This window comes from Chionomys nivalis, chromosome 26 (genome assembly GCF_950005125.1).
Source record: "Chionomys nivalis chromosome 26, mChiNiv1.1, whole genome shotgun sequence".
Lineage (NCBI taxonomy): Eukaryota > Metazoa > Chordata > Mammalia > Rodentia > Cricetidae > Chionomys > Chionomys nivalis.
In genome coordinates this window covers 35,652,283-35,674,524 of record NC_080111.1, presented here as the reverse complement: position 1 = coordinate 35,674,524, position 22,242 = coordinate 35,652,283, and the positions used below count along the sequence as shown (strand labels likewise).

General features: G+C 37.5%; 1 pseudogene; it reads left to right on the top strand.

Moving 5' to 3' along the window:
- Positions 1–4,432: 4,432 nt before the first annotated feature.
- On the top strand, positions 4,433–4,894 carry LOC130867117 (uncharacterized protein C9orf85 homolog; annotated as a pseudogene).
- The last annotated feature ends 17,348 nt before the right edge of the window (positions 4,895–22,242 follow it).

Genomic DNA, 22,242 nt, shown 5'->3' with positions numbered 1-22,242 from the left:
ACCAAGAAGTAATAACTATACTCCTCAAAGGGTTCCACATAATAGAAACAGAAGTAAGATTGTCAAACCCCTTTTATGAAGCTACATTTACCCTTGTACCAAACCACACAAAGATTCAAACAAGGAGAATTCCAGACCCATCTCACTGATGAACATAAATGCAAAAATACTCAGTAAAATACTAGCAAATCAAATCCAAGAACACATCAAAAAAATCATCTACCATGATGAAGTCAGCTTCATCTCAGAGATGCAAGCGTGGTTCAACATACAAAAATCTATTCAGGATCCTGCCCTCTTTAAGTTCCTACCATGACATCCTTTAATAGTGAACAACAATATGGCAGTATAAGCCAAATTATCCCTTTTCTCCCAATCTTGCGTTTTGGTCATTGTGTTTTATCACAACAACAGAAACCCTAATTAAGACACCATGTTTGGTTGATATGTATGAGAGACCTGCTCTTCTCTAAAGTTAAACAAAGAAAAGAGATTTGGGGGAAGGTTGGGACAGACAGCAACAGTGGGAGGAAACACAGCAGTCAGGACAAAAAAAGAATAAATAAAAGATAAATGAAAGAGAGGAATGAGAAAAACTGAGGGAATAGTGGGTCACGGGGGGGGGGCTGGAGAGATGGCTCAAATGTTAAGAGCATCGCCTACTCTTCCAAAAGTCCTGAGTTCAATTCCCAGCCACCACATGGTGGCTCACAATCATCTGTAATGGGGTCTGGTGCCCTCTTTTGGCCTGCATGCATACACACAGACAGAATATTGTATACATAATAAATAAATAAATATTAAAAAAAAGAGTGGGTCAAGGAAAGATAAAAATTGAGTGGGGCAAATGACAAATCCGTGGCTCTATCTCAGGTACATGGGCTTCATTTTCAAAGGGCTTAGAAAGTTCTATCCATGCTGAAGCACTAATCTAACTGATATTTAACAATAAGAAATGAGGAGTCAGCCGGGAGGTGGTGGTGCACGCCTTTAATCCCAGCACTTGGGATTAAATGTAATATGATGTAGTTGTCACCTCAAAAATTATTTTGAAAACTTGAGAAAGACTTTATGGTCATGTACTCCAGAGACAAGGGATTTGTATTAGAGCACAGTAAAAATTTTTCATGTATTTTCTCTATAGATCAATGTCTTAATAGAGAAAACTCCTGTTAAGTAGGGCCACAACATTTTGCCCAGATCTTCTATTGTAGATGAACTACTGTAAATATAGCAATTAGCTTTAAAGATAAAGTCAGTCCCTTTCCCAGATTCCTTTTTGTGCTGGTGTGTGGACTGCAAACAATGGTCAATCAGGTCATTCATAGAGCATCTATAATTAACTACCTGAATCCACACAGTTAATCTCAACTACTTATGAAGGGGAAAATTTTCACCCTCAGTCCAGCCTCTCCTTTCTGAACTATGTCTCCACCAGCTTCAATAAACTCTTCCTCCTATTGTAGTCTGAGGACAGAAAGAATGCTCCATATGCAAATCTTTTCCCTGCAACTGCAATGCATAGTCAGCTGCATGACTCACATGCATAATTTTAAAACTGTGAGGTTGTACAGTCATTTTTTTGTAGGAATTTTGAAAGTGTAATATACAGGACAGCAAGGTCATTGGCCTAGGCAGCAGCAGACCTAGGGCACCTGAATCAACATAAGAGAACTTGTCTCAGAAACTGTTTTTCTAACAGGATGGAAATGCAGCTGTTCTAGAATTAATATAACTTTCATTGAGAAATCACTTCACACACTCACGGTGCCAATCTGTAATGCCTCCTTGAAAGGCTTGATAGAGGTAGTTTTTTGATATGGGGATGTGCCTGGTGTCTGGTTTTAAATCAACAGTGGATTCTTTGTAATGGTTTGTAGACAAATATCTGGACAATCCAGTTGAACAATGTGTACCTTAGCATCCTAAACTCTAACAGCCCTGATTGAAATACATTTATCTTTTGGGTGATTTACAGGCAGTCCTCCCTCAGCTAAATTCTACTTTGGGAGACTGAACTATTTCCAAGGCAATGGCGAATCCTTTGCATCAGCAATTCTCCTCTTCTATGTTGCAGCTTAAAAGTGCAGTGCTACCCAACAGGTGAGATGCCTTGACACCGTCCACATAGTTAAACATAAATGGAGATTGTATGTAAAGGTTAAATGCAAAGTGCTCAACATTGAGAAGATGCTGAAGAAACTAGGCTTCCCTGACTTTGACATACTGAAGTTGACAAGAAAGATGTTTGTACACACAGCACCCTGCTCCCAATTCTCTAAGCGGATTAAGCCCAAAGCGCAAAGTTATTCAGAAGTCTGTCCCTAGGTCTAGGAATTAACAGGACCACTTGGGAATTCACAATGCAGGATATCTGGCGGCAGGTTCCCACACCAATCCTGCCAGGACAAAACATACTGTCTCCCACACCTCACCCTCTGCTTCTCCCCATCTGGAGACAGCATTCCCCCACTCACCATGTTATGGTTTCTCAGCTCGCCAAAGCTCTCAGTTTATTCACTCCCTGCAGCAGCAACTTCACTGCAACACAGGAAACCAAAGGTGCCAGCTCCTCTGCAAAATCGAGACTGAGTGCAAAAACCTGGAAGAGCCCTGCAAAACATCTGACTGGCAGGTCACCTGGAGGGCCTGATTGGCTAGTGAGACCTGAGTGACAAGAACACCTCCCACAGGACTGAAGTGTACTTAAAGAGACAGCACAGAGATTTCGGGCCATTCCATCCACCTGAGTCAAAGATCATTTCTTGATTGGCTGAGATATGCATTTCAATAGCACTTGCCCCTGGCTATAAAAGCCGACATCATCATAATCTTGGACACCATAGGAGCTTTCCCTTTTACCTCCAGAGTACTACTTGGCCAGTTAGCTTGTACAGTGCACTGTGCTGTGCTAGGTGGGTACAGTGAACTCCTGTCCCACAAGGGAAAGAATGCCCAGAATATTAACAGATAAAGAGAGTTTTAAGGTCACAAAAGGAGATGTTTGTTCTGTGGCTACATGCTGAGGTCAGATGAATTGAAGGTACTTTTTACATGGTTTTCACATGGATTCACAGAACAGAAAAGAGAAAAGCAGGAGCCAGATCTCAAACAAGATGATAGGTCTTTACCCCATCAGAAGGCTGGATGATGGCTTCATTGCTTTATGGGTTTTATTACTGAAAATCAAATCAAACTCCAGGGAAACGGATAATAATAAAAAGAGTACTGTTCATGGAAATGTAAATATGTAGAGAATAATGGAACTAGAAGGAATGTCTTCATGAGCATTATTGTTAGCCAGCACATCTTCCTCCATGGTCAGGTGGATAAAATATACATCTGTGGTAATCAAGATTCTCTACATGAATAGGAAAGGTAGAATGAATCTCAACATGTATGTAAAAAGTGGGCTTATTAGAATGTCTCACGAGCTGTGTTTCAGGTTGTCTAAAAATAGCTACTTATAAATGACAATTGAATCCAGTAGATTGTTTCTCAGCCTTTTCCCAAAGATCAAGTGAAGAATCCAGTAGTTGTTCAGCCCATGAGGCTTGATGTCTCATTTGGTTTTAAGTATTCACCAAAATTTCAAAGAAGTAGTCTGGTAAAGGAATGAGCTTGGTAGCCAGAGCAAGGTGACAAAAAAGAGACTTTTCTGCTTCAATATACTTTCTATGTAATTGCTGCTACCAGAAGGTGAGAAGGTTAAAGTTAGATTATAGTCTTGTTTGATTCAGATTTTCTTGTTTTGGTGATTTCAAGACAGGATTTTTCTGTGTAGGTGTGGAACTCGTTCGGTAGGCCAGAGTGGTCTCAAACTCAAAAAATCCCAGTGCCTTTTGTTGTGACCAGATTATGACCCCCAGAGAGAGAGACCACCAGAGAGGCCCAGACTGTAATAAGCAAGGTTTAATCAGCATAATGCAAGCATGTTTGGAACTCATCTCCATCCCCTTTCAGCAAGGTAGAGAGGAGTTGTATCTCCTCTGTGGGGTAAGCTTTTAAAGGCATAACTACAAAGAGAATCTTTGATGCTGCTTTGGCATGGGTACAAGGAGTTTTGCTCCCTCCCATTCTGTTATGTCTGCTTTCTCCTTGTTCTTAGAGCAAGGCCACTGTTCTTGAGTTAGGCCATATTTAACAGCCTGTACCAGGTGGATGGCTGGGCTGACCTAAGTGACCTTCTGCTTGAAATCTTGCAGGTGGGAGAGGGGAAGGTCACTATCTTCCTGAGAAAACATTCTGCTAGGAAATTTCTTCTCGCCCTTTGATAAGGGATGAGGGTACCACACCTCTTGCTCCTGATTCATGGTGTTAAAAGTGTGCATGGCCACCAAGCAGCTAAAGGTGGGACCAATTAACTCAAACTATCCAGATTAATGGAAGATTTTCCCATTTCAAAACCTTTATGTAGGCTTGTGATTTGGTGATGAGTTCCCAGAAAGGCAACGTTGCTTGCTCCAGGCCACAGAAGCACCAGAATATGTTTACCTTCAAAAATGACAAGTTTGATAAGTGTGTTCAGACCAAGAAAATTAATGCAAAACTTCATGATGGAGTATGTCAGCGCTGCAAAGAAGTTCTCGAGTGGCGTGTAAAATACAGCAAATACAAACCGCTGTCAAAGACTAAGAAGTGTGTTACATGTTTACAGAAGACAGTAAAGGACTCTTATCACATAATATGTAGACCATGTGCCTGTGAGCTTGAAGTTTGAGCAAAATGTGGAAAGAAAGAAGACATTGTTATTCTGTTTAATAAAGAACCAGAAAATTCAGCAAATACTGAAAATCAAGGTTCTAACTGTAGACGAAGCTGCAGAGGGGAGGAAGACAGTGACGAGGATTTAGACGCTGGCACTGACTCAGATGGGGAAGATGGGGACTCTTAGGTGACCTGACAGCACCGAGGCAACTGCAGAGGGTTGGCAGACACAGAGACATCCAATGTGGGAGTCGAAAAGGCTGTCCAAAACAGGTAGAGCTGATGCATGAGCAGTATAATTTATTTATAACATTTGAATAACAGAAACTTTCAGGTTTTCACAATAAAACTTGAGCTGCATATACCGAATATGTATGGAAAGTTCCTGTGGCCTGTTGTACAATCTATGGAAATTGTTTAGAAAACCATATTATCTAATTTCACACTATCCGGTGTTGAGAATTGCTGGTTGTACAGAACTATCTCTTGGAAAATTAAGATGATTAACTCATAGTGAGTACATTTTTATAACCTGACCTCACGTGTGTAACTTCCTTAGCAAAAGCCCCTTCATATCTTACAAAGCAAAACCATTTATTTTTATACACAAACACACATAAAATCAGGTGTAGTGATTTTCCTTCAAAATATTTTTATATATGCCATTCCATTGTTTTTACCTTTTCCAGTTTGGAAATACATACTCAGAAAAAAAATGTGTGGAGTACATAATTAATAACTGGAAAGGAAACTAGCCTTCATACTCAATGGAGATACTCGCAGTGTCAGACGCTCCAGTGATGCTCTTCCATGTAAGCTATTACATTGCTCTGAATTCTCACTTTGCTGCCAGTGGTTCTACTTGTGGAGAGTGTAGGTTAGCTTTGTGTGATTGCTGAATGTGTGTGTATGCTTAAAATCCAAAAGTGATAGAAAGGTGGTGAGGCAATACAATGAACTTTTCCACATTCTGTTCATCGATTCTCAATTTTAATGTTTTATTATGTTTTCTTTGTGTCTTAATCCCCACATATGTATATATGACATGTATGTATATGTATATATGTGCATATATATTTTCTGAACCATTAAGATAAATATGAAACCCTGGCTTTAAAACAAAAACAAAAAACAAAACCTTTAAGTAAAATCTCTTTCACGTATAATTAATCCATTGTGTATTCGTTAATTCCAGAGGTAGTCAGTTTGACTACCAAAAATAGCCATTATAACAGCCAAGACAAAAGAAATGAGAAAAAATTATTGCTTGCAGGATGCACAAAGTGCCCTGAAGTTAATTTCAAAATAGTGTTTTTCCTCAACAAAGGAAGAATGGGGATTTTACTTAGGACGTCTGAACATGCTCATGTAATATTCTCCCTTTTCTTAAGCATGATAAATTAACAAATCCACTAGTGAACATGATTACAATGTAAAAACAGATATTTAGAAACATTCTTACCACGAAGTCTTGTAGGAACATATTTAAATTAGACAAATGATGGAAAGAAATGTCTCTGGCATGTTTATATTTTACCATAAGGTCTTACTTGAAAATCAAGTAGATGACACTGTGAAAAACTGATTGTCAATCTTGATGTTTGATCTAAAAGATAACTGTACCAACACCATATATCTCACACACACAAAAGATAGAGAACACAAAACCAGAAAACTTCAAGGAAAAGTCACCTAACAGCCCTCTATACAATGCTCCTGGATGAACAGTTATGATGATCTCTGTTACTCTCAGAGCAAAGCTGCTTTTGCTATGAGCAGGGTGGCAAGGCAGAAGGCCACAGCTGCTTCCATGCAAGGTAAGAAGGAGCCCATTTTAACTAGCCCTGGCTTGCTGTCTATCTAAGTGTCAGGACATCACTGTAGAAAATTTCAATCTTTCTTTTTTCTAACCTTAAAATATCTTTAGCCGGGCGGTGGTGGCGCACACCTTTAATCCCAGCACTGGGGAGGCAGAGGCAGGTGGACCTCTGTGAGTTCAAGACCAGCCTGGTCTACAAGAGCTATTTCCAGGACAGGCTCCAAAACCACAGAGAACCCCTGTCTCGAAAAACCAAAAAAAAAAAAAAAAAAAAACCTTAGTTATATAGTATTTTGCTTGCATGCGTCTATGCCCAGTACCTACAGAGGGCAGAAGAAGGGATGAGATACCTGGGACTTGAATCAGAACAAATGGTGAGCTAGCATGCAGGGGCTAGGAATGGAATCAGGGTCCTCTGTGAAAACAGCCAGTGCTCTAATTGCTAGGCCATCTATCTAGCCCCTCTTTTTAATTTATAATTAATCTTTAAAAATTGTTAATCAGAAGACAATACATCATTTTTCATCTCTTTATTCCATCTCTGCCACAAATCCCTTCCAACTTCATCCTTGTTAAGTGTGGGTAAATAAGTATGCTGAAATACATAAATATGTCATGCCCAAATCTGCAAAGTCTCCAGGAAGCCAACAAGGAGATCAAGTCCTACATATAAAAGCAAAGAGTCTTTATTTTATGCAAGTTTACAAACTCGGTCTCTCTGCATGTCCAGCGTATTGGAATAACTGGAGAGGCCTGAGCTGAGTTAGAGTTGGGGTTTTATAGTCGTAAATGTGGGGGTGAGGGGTTTCTAAGGTTCAGGACCCATGATTGGCTGACATTTGCCTAGGGGTGCCCTGGTGAGTGTGTGCTGGTAGATGATCCTATCTACAGCTGTTGGAATGTTAAGCATTTCCTTTGGATGGTCTATTTTTGATGGTGCTTGGGTAATCTCAGTTTATATTGATATGGATTTTTATAAATTGATACAAATTTACAGTTGTTTTGTTAGAAAATTACATATATACATATATATATATGTTTCTAATCTCGATCAAAGTATTGTACCTATATACCCTATTTAACAATTTAATGCAAATTTGTACACCTTGAAAGCTATTATTGTCAACTAATTAGAATATCATGAAATATAAATTAATAGTCATCAATTATAATTCATCATATCTGGTATACTTTCAAAGTCAATCTGAGATATATTTTAGATAGCCTTTGACAAATAGGCATGACTTACCATGGGTATGGTTTTCTCTGTAAATGTAACCAAAAAAAGGGAGTAGAAGTGTATGTTCTCTCTTTGTTAGTCAGAGCTGGTGCAATCCTGGCTGTTGGTCATCATAGCTCTTGGGAGAATTACATGACAGGAGCATCTATAACAGTGGCCTCTACCTAGTTCTCTATTTCTGAGTTTATTTTTCCTTTGAACCCTGAATAAATTGTTAAATACACTTTTGTGGGTTCTCACTTGAATAGAAAGCATGGTGGTGTGCATGCAGACTTGGTACTAAAGAAAGACCTGAGAGCGCTACGTCCAAATCACTAGGCAGCAGGTAGTGAAAAATACTTATATGTCCCTTGACCAAAGAATGAACAAGGAAAGTGGGCTACATTTACACAATTGAGTACTACACAGCAAAATAATGAAATTTTGAAATTTGCAGGCAAATGGATGGATCTAGAAAACACTATAGTGGTTGAGGTAACCCAGACCCAGAAAGAAATATTGTATGTACTCACTCATAAGTAACATTTAGACATAAAGCGAAGAAAAACCAGCCTAAAATTCACAATTCCAGAGAACCTAGACAATATGAGGAACCTAAAAGAGGCATACATGAATCTAATATACATGGGAAGTAGAAAAAGACAAAGTCATGACATCTGTTAGTTCTCAAACACAGTGGTGTTTGTTTATACAGATTCTTGCCATGTAATAGAAAAGAATTTTTTCAATCCTCTGCTATTGACATGATATTTTTATGAATCCTGATGTCATCATCACATTTCCAAACAATAATTTTTCAGTTTCTACATTTCCTTATGCTAGAGGACCTGACAGACCCATGTGGGATCTAATGTTTATTATGTATATAAGAAAAAGCCTATTCCTGATTATATCTTGAACCTGAAGAAACAATGGAGTCAATTCTGCATCATGGGGTATAAATTCTGTGGTTTCAATATGCAAAATTACTCTTTTTGCATATTGCAAATCAATAACTATGTTGAGAAGTCCTTTAAAATCCCTTAGTACAGAAAATAGAACACTAAGACAAATAACTATTAAAGGGACTAAAGATAATCTAAGATAAACAATAATTGTGCTCTAAACCTACATCATCCAAACCTCTCCACAATCACAAAAGTCTAATCAATTGATTGTTCTTGCAGAAGGCCCAGTATAGGTGTGGCATTCTTCTGGGAACAACTGTTCACAGTTGTTTATTCCTGTGTCATTAGGCAGAAATTCACAATGACTGAAAAGGTTACTGAGAATTTACATGGGGACGAGAAAGCAGAGAGAAGGAATACAGGAATGGCCAGGGAAATATATAACTTACACGGCACATCTCCAGTGACCTACTTCCTCCAACTATACTCTAAAGATCACACTAATCCAGCTGGGTGGTGGTGGCGCACGCCTTTAATACCAGCACTCGGAAGGAGGAGGCAGGCAGATCGCTAGGAGTTCGAGGTTCAAGACCAGCCTAGTCTACAAGAGGTAGTTCCGGGACAGGCACCAAAGCTACAGAGAAACCTTGTCTCAAAAAACAAACAACAACAACAAAAAAATATCGCCAGGCGGTGGTGGCGCACGCCTTTAATCCCAGCACTTGCGAGGCAGAGGCAGGCGGATCTCTGTGAGTTCGAGACTGGCCTGGTCTACAAGAGCTAGTTCCAGGACAGGCTCCAAAACCACAGAGAAACCCTGTCTCAAAAAAAAAACAAACAAACAAAAAACAAAAGCAAAAAAAAAAAACAAAAAATAAATAAATAAAATAAAAATGGCATTCCAATGTGTGGCCAAAATTTTCAGATAAAATCTGAAATACCTTGGAAAAGGAATCTAAACACAAAAGTACATAGACAAATGTAGCTTCTTGGTAACTGCCTTTTCTTTGGTGGGCTATGCTAGAGTTCAGTGATCAGAGGCTTGCCTCCTTTTACAGATGGCTTTCTGAATCGGCATTTGCAGAAAATAGGCAGTTCTTTTAAGAAACATTAAGTTTACTCGTACGGTGTCTTCTTTCTCTTGCTGACCTGAGGGCCTAGGTTATGAACCTTCTGGCCACACCCCTGTATTTCTGCAAATCAAAGAATGTGTGGAGCCCTGACTTTATTCTCCAGGACAGATATGCTCAGGTGTTAAGGACATGTGTTTGTGGCTGCAGCCCACCTTTGGTCTTTTATTCAACATGAAAAGGTTGTTGAAATCCATTTGACTCCAGCTAGATTTTATTAGGAAAACTTCCTTAACTTGGGATAGGCTTTGTCTTCTTTGTCTTTTTTTAATATTTATTTATATATATAAATATATATACATATACATAATACAATATACATATACATAATACAATATACATATACATATTGAGTCAAAAAAACATAATGAAAGACTTAAAAGGGAACTTCATTGTTTTGATAAATAACAATATTTCTTCAAATTGTATAATTTAAATGGCCAAATCACTTCATATGTTCACAATCATGAGTCATTTTTATTGCATTGTCAATTCCATCCATTTAAAAGTGTTTGAGGGAGGCAGAGGCAGGCAGATCTCTGTGAGTTCGAGGCCAGCCTGGTCTACAAAGAGAGTTCCAGGACAGGCTCCAAAGCTACAGAGAAACCCTATCTCGAAAAACCAATAAAAAAATAAAATAAACATGTTTGAAGTGTGTTTTCGTGAATATACCTGTGCCATGCTGTGTAAGTAGCACAGATAGGAAAATTAACAGTGGTCTATGATCTACTTCTACTTTGTGAGTTTAGTCCTTAAACCTAGGGAGTCAATTGACTGCAAAAACACTCAAAGACACTTTCTTTGGTTTAAAAATTGTGAATGAGATGATGTAGGAATGTGTGTAAGTAACTGATGAAGTCAACAAATATGAAAAAAATTATAAGAGTATTAGGGTAAACAAGATATAGAAGCTAGGTTATCAGATTTAAAGGCAATGAACTTTAATAAATGATGCAATTTTCTGGCATGTAATTTTGGTTCTGAGAAAGTATAAATACATGTCTTGTTCTCAGAATGAAGAAATTAAAAAATCTGTGCTGGTAAGAATATTTTCACATGCATAGCAGATTGACTATTCAAATTGTCCCAAGGTCCTCTATTCTTGTATGTAATTACATTTACAATTTGAAAAGAAAATAAAACTTTACTGTTGTAATATTTCTTCTAATTGAATTTGAGCACCAATGAGATGACTCAGTGGCAAAAGACTCTGATGGGCAAGACTAGATTCCCAATCTCGATTACATCTTGAATTTTTCAGAAAAATGGATGGAGCTAGAAAACATCATTTTGAGTGAGGTAACCCATACACAGAAGACAATTATCACATGTACTCAGTCATTAAATGGGTTATAATCATAAAGCCAAGAAATCCAGCCCACAAATCACAGTACCAGAGAACTTAGACAACATGAGGACACTAAGGAGACATACAAAGTTCTAATATACATGCAAATTAGAAAAAGACAAGATCTCCAGAGTAAATTGGGAGGATGGGACCTTGCGAGAGGGTTGAAGGGAAGGAAAGAGGCAGGAGGGGAGCACCAAAAAATGTAGAGCTCAATAAAGATCAAAAAATTTTAAAAGAAAAGAACATTAAGTTATGGTGTCAGATAAACAGTTGATTGTTGATTATACTACTTTATTACATCTATAAAAGATAAATGAAAATAATTCTTTGAATACACATAAGGTATTTAATGTTTCTTCTTATTTATTTTATCAGTCATTTTAATGTGAATATTGTCAAATTCTGTTGAAAAACCACACACATTTGGAGTTCATCATACCCTTGGACTTGTATACAGGGGGCAGACATATGAGCACCATGAGTTCAAAATTAACCCTAAATTTTTACTGACATCCAAGCTAGGATTAATAACAAACAAAAGCTGAAGGGAATTTGTGAAAAGATAAAAATCAAAACCAGAAACAACCCAAAACATTTACTTGAAAAGTATGTTTCCACATGGCCTGACACTTCAATAACCGATGGGACACAAGTATGATAGGTTTACCATTCTATACATTATAGCAGAAAAATACCCATCACTTGGTAAAGGCACAATAAAAGACGAACAAAATCCATAGAAGTAATATAAAGACTGCAAACTAGAATTCACTAAATGGATTTGCCACACATATAGCTCATTTTAGTACATACTTCAAATATTTCAATGTAGAAACCACAATGCAATGATCTCCACCAGTCTTGATTAAACATGGTATGGAATTTACTTCCTTCAAGACTATGATAAAAAATTTTACTTAAAGCTAAAGAAAACTGTGATGTCTAAAGAAATTAACCAATTGTTGTCATGAATTGAACTTTCTTTTTTCTAAGAGTGTGTTCCTATTTCCAGACTTCAAAAAGATATAAATAGACTTAAAATATTTAAGGCACTAGAGTCATGCCTAGGTGAGAACTAATGTCAGATGTTTGACAGCTTCTGGTAATTTCTTCTGCAATAATATCCAAGGTATTAACTTTATGTGGATACAGAATGCACATTCAAATCCACACAAGAGACACACACATACATCACATAACTACAATGAAAACAACTTTTAAGACAGTTTTTCACTTTTCTCCTGTAAATATTCATTCATTTCTGTAAAAGAGGAGCTGAGAGTCATCGTATAGCTTACTTACACAATGAATTGGTTCATGTAAAGAAAAAGCAAACTTAGATTTGAAGTAAAAGAAATTAATTCTTCTAAGAAAGTTTTCCAGGCTGGGCAGTGGTAGTGCACACCTTTAATCCCAGCACTTGGGAGGCAGAGGCAAAGGCAGGTGGATCTATCTCTGTGAGTTAGAGACCAGCCTGGTCTACAAGAGCTAGTTCCAGGACAGGCCCCAAAGCTACAGAGAAACCCTGTCTCAAAAAACAGAAGAAAAAAAAAAACAAAAAAGAAAGTTTCCCAGTAGAAATAAATATCTGGTGCTGATCTCCTCTACTCCCAAGGGAATATTTCATAATATATGTCCAATTCTTCTGTCATCTTCTGAACTAAGTAAGTTCCCAAACAGAAGCATCAATTGTATCTTGGCTCCACTCCAGGATTTTCTGAAACATTCCAGTGAAAGAGGTATTCTCATAAATCTTGAATCAGATTCATTTGAGAAGGAAGAAAACATGAGTACCTCTGCCAAGTGTGGAAAGGGGCAGCTGTACACTGAATGAGCCTATGGCTCAAATAAGACTTCTTAGTAACAGAGAGCAAAGGAGATTTTGATGGTGGGAATTTGTTGGATTTCAATCGCTGATCCTGAAAAAGCTCAGAGATGAGCTTGATTTTCTGCTGAGGGATTCGTTGCTTTGTGCTCAATTGGACAAGGATAGAGTTTGTTTTTATAGATCTGGTTTGAAAGCCAAATTGTGTTTCTTTACTGGCCCCTTTTATGTTTTAGCTGTTTTCAGAGAGATGTTGTTTCTTTATACTTCTAGATTCAGAGACAAGGTGCTTTCTTTTGGCTCTGGTTTCAGGACCAATGTATGTTTCTTTGAATACCCTTTCTCCAACCAATAATGCTTCATAAAATGTTTGTTCATTAGTTTGCCACTTCAAACTAAAATAAAAAGATGTGTCATGATGCTTGAACAAATTGTTGACACTATAAAATTCTTTTCTATACAATAACTGCCTTTGGTTAAAGAATAATTTACAATAAGCCCTCAGTTTTTTTCACAGGTCCAAAGATTATGGTAATATGCACAAACTTAATCAGATTGATTACACACAAAAATTCTTACACCTATATGAAGCACTAAACATTCTGACACTGAATTTCATAGAGTATCACTAAAGTATGATTTTTCTAATATTTTTAAAGAACACACACATTAAACCCAGAGTTTCTCAATAGGATGGCTTATTTTACATATTTGGAGATGATTGGGAAAAAGGATTCACGACAGATTCCATTCACATGTATCTCTCTAGTATGTGTTCTTTTATGCAATTGAAGATGATTGTGACATGCAAAGTCCTTACCACATTGATGAAATTCATAGGGTTTCTCTCCAGTGTGTGTTCTTTTATGAAATTGAAGAGCACGGTTGTGAGCAAAGACCTTATCACATTCATCACATTCATAGGGTTTCTCTCCAGTATGTCCTTTTTTATGTGTTTGAAGATGTCTGTGTTGAGCAAAGGTCTTACCACACTGATTACATTCATAGGGTTTCTCTCCAGTATGTGTTCTTTTATGCAATTGAAGATGATCCTGACGTGCAAAATATTTACCACATTGATGACATTCATAGGGTTTCTCTCCAGTATGTGTTCTTTTATGATTTTGAAGAGCACAGTTGTAAGCAAAGGCCTTACCACACTGATTACATTCATAGGGATTCTCTCCAGTATGTGTTCTTTTATGTGTTTGAAGATTACCGCGTTGAGCAAAGACCTTACCACACTGATTGCATTCATAAGGTTTCTCTCCAGAATGTGTTCTTTTATGCAATTGAAGTTCACAGTGATATGCAAAGGCCTTACCACACTGATTACATTCATAGGGTTTCTCTCCAGTATGTGTTCTTTTATGCAATTGAAGATGATCCTGACATGCAAAATACTTAACACATTGATGACATTCATCGGGTTTCTCTCCAGTATGTGTTCTTTTATGATTTTGAAGAGCACAGTTGTAAGCAAAGGCCTTACCACACTGATTACATTCATAGGGATTCTCTCCAGTATGTGTTCTTTTATGTGTTTGAAGATTACCGCGTTGAGCAAAGACCTTACCACACTGATTGCATTCATAGGGTTTCTCTCCAGAATGTGTTCTTTTATGCAACTGAAGTTCACAGTGATATGCAAAGGCCTTACCACACTGATTACATTCATAGGGTTTCTCTCTAGTATGTGTTCTTTTACTCTTTTGAAGATGACTGTGATTAGCAAAGGCCTTACCAAGCAGATTAAATTCATATGATTTTTCTTCATTATGTGGTCTTTTATGACTTTGATGATTTTCATAAAGAACAAAGTCTTTAACATCTAGACTATATTCATAGGGTTTCTCTCCAGTGTGTGTTCTTTCATGCATTTGAAGATGACTGTGATAAGCAAAGGCTTTACCACATTGCTTTATTTCACAGCAATTTTCTCCACTATGTGTTTTTTCATTTCTTAGAAGGTGAATGTCATAAGACAAGGCTTTATCACAATGAGAATATACTGAAAACTTCTCTCCAGTTTGATTTCTTTCAATCCTGCCAGGAAAATTGACACATGTAAAAGCTTTACCACATTCAATACACTGTTGAACCTCATATCTGTATGAATTAATTTCATAGTTTGTTCGAATTGTAAAAGTGAATCAAATATTAAGGTCTTATAACCGTTAAAAATCATGTTTTTTTCTTTCATTAGGGGTCATTTTGCATCTGGAAAAATATTTGTGATGATAAATTCCTTTGTGTCATGGTTTACTATTTCATTTATACCTATCCCTATATTTTTTCTATGATATTTTTTACATTTTTGAAAAGAACTACATACACTGAGTGACTTACCAACTTTACTGCATTCATAAATTTTAGTATACTATGAATCATTATACATTGGCTAAATGAACTAAGACACCAAGAAGTATTTGCAGACCTAGAACTCATAAGGCTATTTTGTAATGTGAGGTTGTTTATGTATTAACAATGATGATAGAAAACCAATTAATTGTATACTTGGATTTAATTGAACAAGTATACTCTCCATGGGAGGTACAGTTTATCTTCTAATTGTTCTTAGTGAGACATATGCTACATCTTTCCATATCCATATTCTCATACACTTGTGTAGAGTAACATATAATATACATGGTAAAGGAAGAATAGTGAATAAAAGATTTCCACATTGAATCATCATGGTTTGACTTGCTGTTCCTCATAGACTTGTGGTATAGATATTAAGGTTTCTCCACAACAACAGCCCCTTGACCCTTGACTCTAACTGCTACTTTCACTAAACTTAACATGTCACAAAAAATATATGAGTAATCCAAGTCTTACCATAGGCTATTGATTTAGTAGAAAGTTTGCAGATATACTCATCACTAAAATGTGTATACATTTTTTTGTCATAAGTAGCAAGAAACAAATGGACTGGCAGATCTACTACATAGCTCTCGTGATGCTGTGACTTGAATGGTGATATCTGTTTAGTCATTGCTTCCTTGACTTTTTCTTAAATGAACGCCTTGCAAATTCAATTCACATATGAGAAATTGAGGAATATGGATTTGTGAGAATTTAATAACCATCAATGCATTTAAAGCTGTGTTTATTTACACTGCTGCTTTTGATTAATTTTTCCAGGACATATTACAAACTCATCAGAGGCACATTGTTATAAACTTGCACAAGCAAATTACCTTGCAGGTCTTCTAGAACATTGACTATGTTCTTCAGTGTTACAGTCCTCCAAAATGTACCCTGAAATACAGTACCAGAATATGTATGTTATATTGTTTAATATTGTACAACAGTTAGCTCATTATCTTAAGCACACGTAAGAACTATGGTTGTGTTATTCATCTCATTTTCTTCTTTCTAAATCAAATTACAGAACAACATTATAAGCCAAGGAAAAGTTGTCTCCATATTTTGAAACATGAAGGAAATCATTTTTACCTATATAGTGAGGTTCCTGAAGGTCTCCAGCATCACATCTTTGTAGAGATTCTTCTGGGAAGGATTCAGCAAATCCCACTCTTCCTGAGTGAAGTTGATATGTAGATCATCATAGGTCACTGCCTTCAAAAATACACCATATATGTGTACAATGTAAGCATGACAGTGACATCATTGGAAATGCATACTTCTCTGAAAGTATAGTTGTATGATTCTGGTGTTCCCCACTCTTATTCCATGATATAGTCAGTTACTTAAAAGAAAATTGAAAGGAGAGACAATTCTGTCATTTCTATACACTTTGAATGAGATTTCACCTTTTAAAAACAATGTCTATTAACAGGGTGGGACAAGAAAAAAAGATCAATAGTAAATTGCATGCATGAGAAATCTGTATGAAAAATTACTCATTACAGAAAGGAAAAAAGATAGACAAATGGGTGTAATGGTGTATTGTGCCTTTAACCACAATACTCAGAAAACAGAGGTTGGTATATTTGTCACTGAGTTGAATGCCAGTCAAGTCAATGCAATCAGGTTCAAGAGAGGTGGCAGTATATATTAAGACTCTGTCTTGATTGCAAACCTCAATAAAATAAACAATGGGATAGAAAAACTAACAGGCTTTTATTGAAATTTCTACAAAGAGTTGTTTTCACTCCAGTTATGTAGTCATCTTCCAGACCCTGAAGTATCCTAATATAAACTGCAATACCAATAACATTTTGAAGAAAAAGAGCTTCCTGTATAAAAGTTACAAGTGGACAGATGAAAACAGTAGAAATATAAATGTTGGTCGTAAATAATCAACACAGACCTGGAGAGAGGGCAGATTAATTCAACACTCTTGCTGATCTTGAATGGAGTTCAACAAATTTGCCTGTACTTACATGGGGATTACAATTATCCATTTTTCCAGGGTCAGGATTTCTGATATCCTTTGATCACTCTCATAGTACATATCCATGCAGGCATATAAAACAGTCATATTGATTTAAAAAAAATCAAAGCAGGCATAACAAGCAAGAAGATGTTCATACAACTGCAATTTAATGACTCAAAATACTCAGGCAGTATTAATACTATCAACCCACAAGATGGCATCCTAGGAATCAGAGTGATACTCTCTGTCAGATTTTAAAATTCAAGATAACCATGAAGCTCAGCACAGCAGAATATACTTGACATAAAAAATACCTGCATTCCAGGGCCATCATCCAATAACATAGAAACAAATAGAGCCAGGAATGATGCCTCCCTTTATTTTCACGAATTTAGAGCCACACAATTACTCAGATAAGCAAACAAATCAATTAAAACAACAGGTTACAAAACTCTTAAACACTGAATAACAACTGTTTCTGCTCTATCTTGTTTGTTTTTTTGGTTTTTTGATTTTCGAGACAGGGTTTCTCTGTGGCTTTGGAGCCTGTCCTGGAAATTGCTCTGTAGACCAGGTTGGTCTCGAACTCACAGAGATCCACCTGCCTCTGCCTCCCAAGTGCTGGGATTAAAGGCGTGCACCACCATCGCCTAGCTCTGCTATATCTTATGTGATTTAGAGACTGAGCCTATAATGATGGTAAAAAGCATTTCAGTATAAGTAGGAAGTTGGCTGATTAATGTCAAGCAAAACACAGTAGATATAAATGTCAAGAAATTACTTTAGGGTATTGAAACTCATAGCATACAATGAGGAATTTCATCTAGAAAGGCTTCTCCTACTAAAGATCCACAGAAAATTGAAATAAAACCAATAAGGAGAGAAAGTTCTTCAAACACATTATGTTTTCTGGGAGGTTGTTCATTCAGTCAAGTACATTCTGAACCCAGTCACTATTGGTCTATGGTCAAAAACTGAAAGAAATCATTTCATCACTTCAAAGATTCACATTTAATGATCCTTAAAGAAGGACTCTTAAATGAAATGCAACACTAGCTCAGAACTAAGAAATAGATGTTTATTTATTAGGGATAGACTCACAAATCAGAATACTATGCTTGAACTGCGATCAGAAATCAAATCATGCAGCTGGAAAAGAGGCTGGACTCATGCTCTATACTGGCATTTTTAGTACAAGAGGCCATGCCCCAGTGGTTGGGCAACTACTGGCTGTTAAGCCTTCCTACAGCACCCCCTCTTTTGTTTAAATAAGAGAGTAATAAGCCCAATACACACTTATATACAATAATAACAATATATTCATTAATTATCCTATCTTAACTAGTTTATGTCTTGTATAATTACTTGACCAAGTCATGACAGGAAAGTAACTTCAACTGGTGGTAATGCAAACTGGTACAGTCCCTTTGGATGTCAGTGTGGCAATTTTTCTGAAAATTAGGAAACAACCTTTCTCAAGAACCAGTAATACCACTTTGGGATAAGTAACCAAAGGATGCTCAATCATACCACAAGGGCATGTGCTCAACTACTTTTATAGCAGCTTTGTTTGTCATAGTCAGAACCTGAAAACAACCTAAATGCCCCTCCATAGAAGAATGGATAAAAAAATGTGGTCCATTTACACAATTGAGTGCCTCACAGCAGAAAAAAAATAATGACATCTTAAATTTTACAGGAAAATGGATGGATAAAGAAAACATTATTTTGAGTGGGTTAACCCAGACACAGAAAGATAATTATCACATGTACTCACTCATAGGCAGTTTTTAAGCATAAAACAAAGAAAGACAGCCTACAAACCACAATCCCAGATCTTAGACAAAAATGAGGATACTAAAAGAGACTGACATACCTCTAATCTATATGGGAAGTATAAAGTATAAAAATACAAGACTCCTGAGTAAATTGGGTGCATGGGGACCTTGGGAGAGGGTTGAAGTGGGGAGTCGAGAGGCAGGGAGTGAAGCAAAGAAAATTGTAGAGCTCAATAAATATCAATAAACAAAGATTGATCATATCTGCAGAGGATAGTTGCCTAATTGCAAATTCAATCTTCCTTCACTCAAGATAACCTTCCTAATCTGGACACCCACACAATCTGGTCTGTGTTCATTCACATGACATTAATTTACACATGCTGGGCAATTACAAACCACTAGTACTACCTCAGTCAGGCCCTTTTCCATAGTGATGGCTCCAACACTTCATTGCCTATGCTGTGCCCCCTGCAGTGCACACAATAATCTATTCTTCCAGTTGTGGTCTGAGGACAGAAGAAATGCTCCATATGCAAATCCTTTTCTTGCAACTGCATTGGGTAGTCAACTACATGACTCAAATGCATTATTTTATTTTATTTTATTTTAACTTATTGGTTTGGTTTGAGACAGGGATGAAAAGCAGGCCTGCTCGCCTCCCTTCTACAGGTAATTCTGTAGCTTTGGTGCCTATCCGGGAACTAGCTCTTGTAGACTAGGCTGACTTCAATCTCACAGAGATCTGCCTACTTCTGCCTCCTGAGTGCTTGGATTAAAGGCATGCACCACCACTGCCTGGCAAATACATAATTTTAAAACTGTGAATTGGTACAGTCATTTAAGAAATTTGATGGTGAGCCAAGCAGTGGTGATGCATGCCTTTAATCGCAGCACTCCAGAGACAGAGGCAGGTGGATCTCTGTGAGTCTGCGGCCAGCCTGGTCTACTTGAGTGAGTTACAGGACAGGCTCCAAAGCCACAGAGAAACCCTGTATCGAAAAACCAAAAAAAAAAAAAAATAAAAAGGAACATTGATGGTGTAATATAGAGGACACTCAAGGTCACTGTCCAGGAAAGCAACAGAGAAGGACCAAAGCCACCTGAGTCAACATAACAGAAGTTGCCTCAGAAACAATATTTCTATCAGGATGGAACTGCAGCTCTTCTAGTGTTAATATGACTTTCCACTGAGAAATCATATCACACACTTAGAATATTAACAAAGAATAGCCTCTTTAATGATGTTATGCATTGATCTCCATCCAATGCTCAAGGGGAGCTAGGTTAGATAGATTTTGCATTCAATATATGCTGTTATCCATAAGTATCCCTTAGGATGATGGTCCAGATTATACTCTGAACAATTGAGATAGAAACAAGCAACTTGCCAGTCTAAATATTTAGGCAAAAATATTCTCAGACTATTTTCTCAAGTATGCCCGTGACCTGTTACAGCAGGTCATTCTACACTGACAGGGTTCTAAGGTGAAGATCACAAGGGAGGAGAAAGACTGGACTGGACAAGTAAAAGATAAAAAAGATAGGGTGGAGAGGTGTTGCAGAAGACACGTGCCATGCCTAGTAAGCTTTTGAAGAAAAATAGCATCTTTGCTGGGCAGTGGTGGGGCTCGCCTTTAATCCCTGCACTTTTCAAGAAAGGGTTTCTCAGTACCTGAGGAGCCTGTCCTAGAACTCTTATATATCAGGCTGGCCTTGAACTCAAAGAAATCCATCTTCCTCTGCCTCAAGAGTGCTGGAATTAAAGGTTTGCACAACCACCGCCTTTAAATTAGGGATGGCTTCTTTGAAATGATTTGGAGTCAAATACCTGGACAATCCAAGTAAACAATGCATACCCAGGCATTGTAATCTCTTCCAGCCCTAATTAGCATATACTTACATTTTGGGTGTTTTAGACACAATTCTCCCTCTGATAAATTCTACTTTGTGGGACTTAATTATTTTTTTAGCATCGGTCAATCTATTGTATCACCAATTCTACTCTTCAACATTATGGTACAGTAGTGGAAAGCTACACGATACATGAGATGCTTTGATAACCTCCACAAATTTAATATAGATTCAGATTATATTTAAAGCTTAAATGCAAAGTGCTTGATATCGAGAAGATACTGGAGAAATGAGGCTTCTCTGAGTTTGCCAACTTGTGTCCATGAATCCATGAACCCTGTTGAAGTTGACTAGGAAGGAGTTTGGGAGCTTCCTGCTCCCAATACTCTAAGGAGATGAAGCCATAGAGCAAAGTTATTCAGACGCCTGCCCCTAGTCCCATGAGTTACCAGGGACCATGAGGGACTTCACAATACAGGGAATATGACAGCAGGTTCCCACCCAGACCCATGGAGGTAACACCATAGTGTCTTCCACACCTCGCCCTCTGCTCCTCCCCATCCGGAGACAGCATTTCCTCACTCACCATGTTGTGCTTCTCCATTTTGCCAAAGTTCTCAGCTCATCATCTCTCTGCAACAGCAACTGCACCTTAGAACAAGAATCCACTGGCGCCAGCTCCTCTTCAAAGCAGAGACTGAAGGCAGATGCCCGGAAGAGACCTGCACTGCTTCTGACTGGCAGCTCACCTGGAGTGCATGATTGGTTAATGAGTTTTGAGTGGCATGAGCACCTCACATGGGGCTATAGCGTGCTTAAAGAGACAGAATACTGGTTCCTGTCTAATCCATTCACACCAACAGAGAACTTCTCCAGATCTGAGAATATATGCATTTTAATAGCACTTGCCCCTGGCTACAAAAGCAATCAATGTCATTTTTATGCACTCCTAGGAACTTTCCCTTTTTCTTCCATCACACTATGTGACTTATACAGTGCACTCTGCTAGGTGGGTGGAGTAATTTCCTATCCCACAGAGATAAAAATGCCTAGAATACTAAGAACTAAAGAGAGTTTTAAAGTTACAAAAGTAAATATTTGTTCTGTGGCTTCATTCTGAGGTCAGATGAACTGAAGGTACTTTTTACATGGTTTTCACAGGGATTTTATATATCAGGAAAGAGAAAAGCAGGAACCACATCTCAATCAAGATGACTGGTCTTTCCCCCATCAGAAAGCTGGATGATGACTCCATTACTTTATGTGTTTTATTCCTTAATTCAAAGCAAACTCCAGGCAAATGAAT